Source organism: Phalaenopsis equestris, unplaced genomic scaffold (genome assembly GCF_001263595.1).
Source record: "Phalaenopsis equestris unplaced genomic scaffold, ASM126359v1 Scaffold000356, whole genome shotgun sequence".
Taxonomy (NCBI): Eukaryota; Viridiplantae; Streptophyta; class Magnoliopsida; order Asparagales; family Orchidaceae; genus Phalaenopsis; species Phalaenopsis equestris.
This window is the reverse complement of record NW_018164798.1, coordinates 1,254,210-1,261,160: the sequence shown is the minus strand read 5'-3', so window position 1 is coordinate 1,261,160 and position 6,951 is coordinate 1,254,210.

Here is a 6,951-nt window from a genome sequence, read left to right as displayed (position 1 = left end):
TTCTGATTTTGAAACTTTAATTCTGAAATACTACATGTGCTAATATAAAACGCTACAAGACTTAAGACATTAAATTGCACATAATAAGTATAAAATCTGCTGAGAAAGAGTTAATTATAGTACATTTATCATAATACTAAAATTAACAACAAAATTAAATTGAATTCCAGAAATGAAAACAATTTTACAAACTAAAGTTCACAACTCAACATAACAACAAAACAGAGTCTCACAATCTAACAAACAGCCTCAACAAAAAAAACAAACAACACAATAACAAAGTACAATCAAACATAAACTAAAAAGAAATCAAATCACCAATCATCATCATCTTTTTCTTCTACATCCAAATTTTGCCACTAATATGGAGTAAAAATAGGTTGACTAGGAAATTGAACTGAATGATCACCCTTCATGTATCTCACCAATGCATCATCATAAGCAACATCATATTCAAACTTTTTCCGTATCAAATCATCAGTGTGAGCATTTCTAGCATCCATGTTTTGCAACCTATGATCCATTCGTAAGATATCTCCCTGGTGGATCATCATCTGGTCTAAAAGTTCTTGAAGAGTAGGGATACTAGAAGTAGGGGTCCTCAAAGTAGAAGGAATATCTCTTGTCTTACTTCCAGATCTCCAATCAACATGAGATTAATATGTCTTAATATTGGCAGGCCCAATAGGTCTTAGAGGCTCAATCCTCTCTTCCACAGGTCTAAAATCAACTCCTACCTATTCACAGAGTGTAAAAATAAGTGCAGGGTGTGCTAATCCACCAGTGGTCTCTCCCAAAGCAATAGATCTAGTGTTCATATAGATAATAGAGCCTACATTTATCCTCATCACCTACTGAATACAGAAGTTCAGGATGGCTCTATCCTTGGTCACTTCACTATGATGATTTGTCGGAATCATTCTTCCAAAAAAAAAAAGTAGTGTCAAGCCTTAGATACTAAATTAAGCATAGAAAGAGGAAAGTTTACCTTAACACCATTTTTTACTTTCCAGGTCCCTCTTCCATCAATAAGAAAAGAATAACCTCATCTAAGGCTTCATTAATAGCAGAAAATGATTTGTACTGGCAACTATAAACATCTTCCAATTGATAAAACTAATTAATTTTAGTTGGAGAAAACTCCACCATTTTTCCAAGAATAAAAACGAAATCATCAGAAGGTTCAGTAAAATTGGCATAGAATTCCATTACTACACCAAAAATCACATCGGCATCAGTAAAATAACCAAAATGCATTGATTAATCGCTTGACTTCTCCACCTAGATTTTTAAAACCATGATCTGAAATTACTTTTTTATGCTCAAGTAGACTATTGAATCGAGCACTAGCCCTGAAGCTAACAAATTTTTATTCATTATAATATTCTTTTCTTTTTTCCTTTGCTCGTTCTTAGTGCCATGGGAAATCTTGAGAAAAATCGAATAAATTCAAATAAATTCCAAAAATTCTAAAAATCACAAAGTAAAGCGCTTTATACTTAAATCTATTAAGTAAGAGTTCTTCACCAAAGGATTTTCTCAAAAAATACCAAAATTTTTGGATCTCGGTAATGTGAGATAAATTCTTGGCGAAAATCAATTTTTTTTAGTTTAAAATGTAGCCCTTACCTAGAGAAGATGAAATCCAAAGTTCATTTGCCTAAAATCGCCTCAAATAATCGCCTCAAATCCAAGCAAATGTGAGCCCTAGGTGCAAAAATCGGAGGTTGAAGGTGACTCACAGGGTGAAAATGGCGATTTACGGTGAAAATGATGAGTTTTAAATGGTAAAGGCTGTTCTCGGATCGAGGGCGTCGTCGACGCCCATGCCAGCGCCGTCGTCGTTGAAGTCCTAAAAATTCCATTTTTCAATTTTTTTCAATTTTCAATTTCTTTTCAATTTTCTCCAAAGTCTTTCTAGTATTTTTAAATACAAATTTTTATCTAACAATAATTCACAAACAAATATTTTCATAAACAATCATTTTCACAAATAACAACAAACTAACTTTTCTATATGAAAATACACTTTTACAAACACTTTTTTCTAATTACACTTTCACACATAATAAACAAACTAAATTATAAATCAGCATCAAAATCAAGCCACAACACTAAACGCTCACACAAAACTATACACACAATCAAAGTAATTCTAAAGCAAAGCAAACTAAATCAAATCCACACAATCACATTAAGTACATAAGTATTTTAAATTAGTAGAGAGAGTACAAATTCTTTAATTATGTTGCCTCATCTTCAGTGCTTTCTCCTTCTCTGATATCTCTCATCAACTGGTAATGAACATAAATGTTGTAGAAGGGTCGGTACGGGAATTGATCAGTCCAATTTTCTTCGATCCATCCATTTTCCTTAAACATCTGCACTAATCCTACTTCAAATGTTCCAGTATGATCAAAATTCTTTTTCATCCTCCAATCTAAGTGACCAAAAAGGTATATAAGATCTTCTATAACATTCGTAATACTCTGAAGTTCTCTTTCAATTTTCTTCAATTTCTTTTCCATAGCAAGTGAACTACCAACTGTTGGTGGCATCAATGGAGTTGAAGCATGTGATGAATGATCTAAGATAGTATCTATTACTTCATTCTCATTCCCAAAATAATTTTCATCAATAGGAATCATGGGCTCCCAAGGTAATAAAACTTTATCCCAACTTTCATATGAAACTTGAGATTGACTGAAAAGTAGGAAAATTGTGGAAGGATGCCCAAGTCCATAAATTAGCCCATTCATAATAATATTCATAACAGATTTAAATATGATAGATACTATATCAATGGATTTTTTGAAAATAGCACTTTCATTGGTGACTCTACTAATTTTCATGGTAGGGAGTAGTTTTGTAGAAATGAAGAAATGTCACTGTTTTGATATTAGATTAAGCAATGAAGCAGAGAAACTAACATATCCTTCATCTCTCATTTCCCAAATATCACTTTCATCCGTCAGAATATTATAGACATCTTGCATCAAATCTCTGGTAGGGATGAAATTTGTATAATGATAGATTGGAATGTTTTCTATTATATGCAACTCATTGATTCACGTAGGAGTAAATAGTACAACCTTACCTCGTAAGAAGACAACTCCTTAAATAATTCCATGTAAATTGGCATAGAATTCCTTCACTACTAGTACAATTACTAGTACAACAACTGCAACGGTAGTGTAACACAGAACTTCCCATCTCCTTTGTACAATGATTTTATCAATCAGAGAACTTGGATTAATCAATCTGTGATTGACAAAGCCTCTCTCCTTGATAAACTTCTTCTTTGTAATAACTTTTTTGTATACTCTTTGCGCATCAAAACTGATAAACTTTTTTCTATTGAAAACTCCATACCTGGAAGTATTTCTGGAATTGGGCGCCGTGGAATTCAAAAATAGGATGTTTCTGGTCGTCCAAGGCTGTTTTTAGGACTTTAAAAACACCTCCCAATGGTTATTATGGAGTGAAATCCCGCCAAAGTCTGTCAAATTCTGCCAAAATCGTCAAACTACTATCGGCGCTCCCGATGGCACTGTCGGCGCTTTGGTTTGTCTGCGGGCGCCCTCAGCACCCATTCTGGTGTCGTCAGAGCCAGAGGCCAAAATTGTGTTTTTTTTTTCATGTTTTCGATCTATTCGATTCCAAATTTTCCTCTAATACCAAAATTTGTCTTAATTTATAATACATAAAATTATGTTGGATTATTATCTACTAATATATAAACACTTATCAAATAAAATAGGAATACATAGATATTTATATTTATATATGAGTTGCCTCCTATAAAGTGCTTAGTTTAACGTCGTCAGCCCGACATACCATTTTATTAGTTGGGTTGACTTAACATTAAAACTTCTTTAAATTGTGTTATGAGCCCTTCATAATAATGTTTCAATCGATGTCCATTAACTTTATATATCTTTCTAGAGTTAGGATCTTTAGCAACAAAAATTTCATCTAGATTTTTGTTTTCCTGGAACTTATAGCCAGCTGGATTTCAGTTTCCCTGTAAATAATCTTAACCTTGTATTACATAATAAAACTTCTTGTCCAGGTTTAAACTTCTTTTGCGCCATGAAATTCAAAAATAGGAAGTTTATGGTCGTCCAAGGCTGTTTTTAGGACTTTAAAAACACCTCCCGGTGGTTATTATGGAGTGAAATCCCGCCAAAGTCTGTCAAATTCCGCCAAAACCGTCAAACTGCTATTGGCGCTCCCGATGGCGCTATCGGCGCTTTGGTCTGTTTGCGGGCGCCGCCAGCACCCATTCTGGTGTCGTCAGAGCCAGAGGCCAAAATTGTGTTTTTTTTTCATGTTTTTGATCTATTGATTCCAAATTTTGCTCTAATACCAAAATTTGTCTTAATTTATAATACATAAAATTATGTGGGATTATTATCTACTAATATATAAACACTTATCAAATAAAATAGGAATACATAGATATTTATATTTATATATGAGTTGCCTCCTATAAAGTGCTTAGTTTAACGTCGTCAGCCCGACATACCATTTTATTAGTTGGGTTGACTTAACATTAAAACTTCTTTAAATTGTGGTATGTTCCCTTCATTATTATGTTTCAATTGATGCCTATTAACTTTAAATATCTTTCCAGTGTTAGGATCTTTAATAACAACAATTCTAAATGATAGAATTTAATCACCTTAAATGGTTATAACCATCTGGATTTCAGTTTTCCTGGAAATAATCTTAACATTGTATTACATAATAACACTTTTTGTCCAGGTTCAAACTTCTTTTGAATAATCTTTTGATCATGTCATATTTTCATTTTTCTCTTTATAGATTTTTGCATTCTCATATGCTTCATTTCTAAACTCCTCAGGTTCATTGAGTTATAATAATCTTTTCTCACGAGCAGCATCCTTTAAAGCAAAGTTAAATTCCTTAATAGCCCAAAATGTTTTATGCTCTAATTCTACTGGTAAGTGACATGTTTTTCCAAAAATAAGTCTATATGGGGACATTCCTATAGGAGTCGTAAAAGCAGTTATGTATGCCCATAATGTAGTATCTAATATAGCAGACCAATCCAATTTATAAGGATTTATAGCTTTTTATAAAATTCATTTAATTTCACGATTTGATATCTCTGATAGACTCCTAGTTTGAGGATGATCAGCAGTAGAGAATCTATGCATAATATCATATTTCTTAATCAATTTTTGGATTCTCTTATTCCTAAAATGAGATCCTCCATCTGTAATAATTACTCTCGGCAAATGAAAGAATAAATGGTCTCATAAAATCTAAACCCCACACATAAAAAATTTCAACTTCTAATATGTAATTTAGAGGCATTTCATTTCTTCTAGAAATATTTCCTGCTCGTTGATATCGATTGCATGTTTTAATATATTCATTTAACAACTCTAAAAAGAGTATGCCAATAAAATCTCGCTTGTAAAATCTTATATGTAGTTCTATTCATTCCAAAATGTCCTCCAAATTCAGAATCATATCATCTTTCAATTATCTGTTGGGTTTCCTCATAAGACACACACCTTCTAATAATTAGATCTTTACATTGTTTATATAAATACGGGTTATCCCAAAAATAGAATATTGAATCATAAATGAATTTCTTTAGTTGTGGATTTTTAATATCAGATTCTTGATATGAGGTGGTAAAATATCACTTACAATATAATTTATTATATTGACATATCACGGTACATTCATTTCATCAATACTATATAATCGTTCATCAGGGAAATTTTCTAAAATTTTATTTGCAAAATTAGTTAATATTTCTCTTTCTAGTCTAGACAAATGATCAGCTATTTTATTATTATTTCCCTTTCTATCAATTATTGTAAAATCAAACTCTTGCAATAGAAGTATCAATCTAATTAATCTTGGTTTAGCATCCTTCTTTTGCATCAAGTATTTAACAGTGGAGTGGTCTGTATGCACTATACATTTAGTTTCAATTAAGTAAGGTCTAAATTTATCAAAGGCATAAACAATAATGAGTAACTCTCTTTTAGTAGTAGTGTAGTTAATTTGAACATCATTTAGAGTTTTACTAGCATAATATATTACTTTAAAAACTTTGTTGTGTCTTTGTTCTAACACAGCCCCAATAGCATAATCACTAGCATTGCACATTATTTCAAATGGTTTCTCTTAATCAAGTGGAACTATTATATGTGCAGTGATTAATTTTTCTTTCAATAATTCAAATGCTTTTATGCATTCCTCATTAAAATCAAATTTCTTATCATTTTCTAAAAGCTGGCTTAATGGCTTAGTTATTTTAGAAAAAAAATTTATGTAACTCCTGTAGAAACCAGCATGTCCTAAAAAGCTTCTTACTCCTTTAACATTAGTCGGAGGTGATAATTTTTCAATAACTTAAATTTTTTCAGGATCTACTTCCATACTATTTTTAGAAATTTTATGTCCAAGTACAATTCCTCCTGCAACCATGTTGATTTTTCACATACTTCTAAAACTTTTTCTAAATTATTTAAACATAATTCAAATGAAGTTCTAAATACCGAAAAATCATCCATAAACACTTCCATTCCATGTTCAATACAATTGCTAAAGATTGACATCATACATTTTTGAAATGTTGCAGGTGCATTACATAGTTCAAAAGGCATTCTACGAAAGCAAATGTTCCATATGGGCTAGTAAAAGCTATCTTCTCTTGATCCTTTGAAGCAATTGGAATTTGGTGAAAATCAATATATCCATCTAAAAAGCAATAATATTTGTTCCCAGCTAATCTAACATTTGATCTAGAAAAGGTAAAGGAAAGTGATCTTTTCTGGTGGTCATGTTTAATTTTCTATAGTCAATACAAATTCGCCAACCAGTAACTTGTCTTATTGGTATTAATTAATTTTTTCTCATTTTTTTCAATGGTCGCTCCTCCTTTCTTCGAAACACAGTGAATTG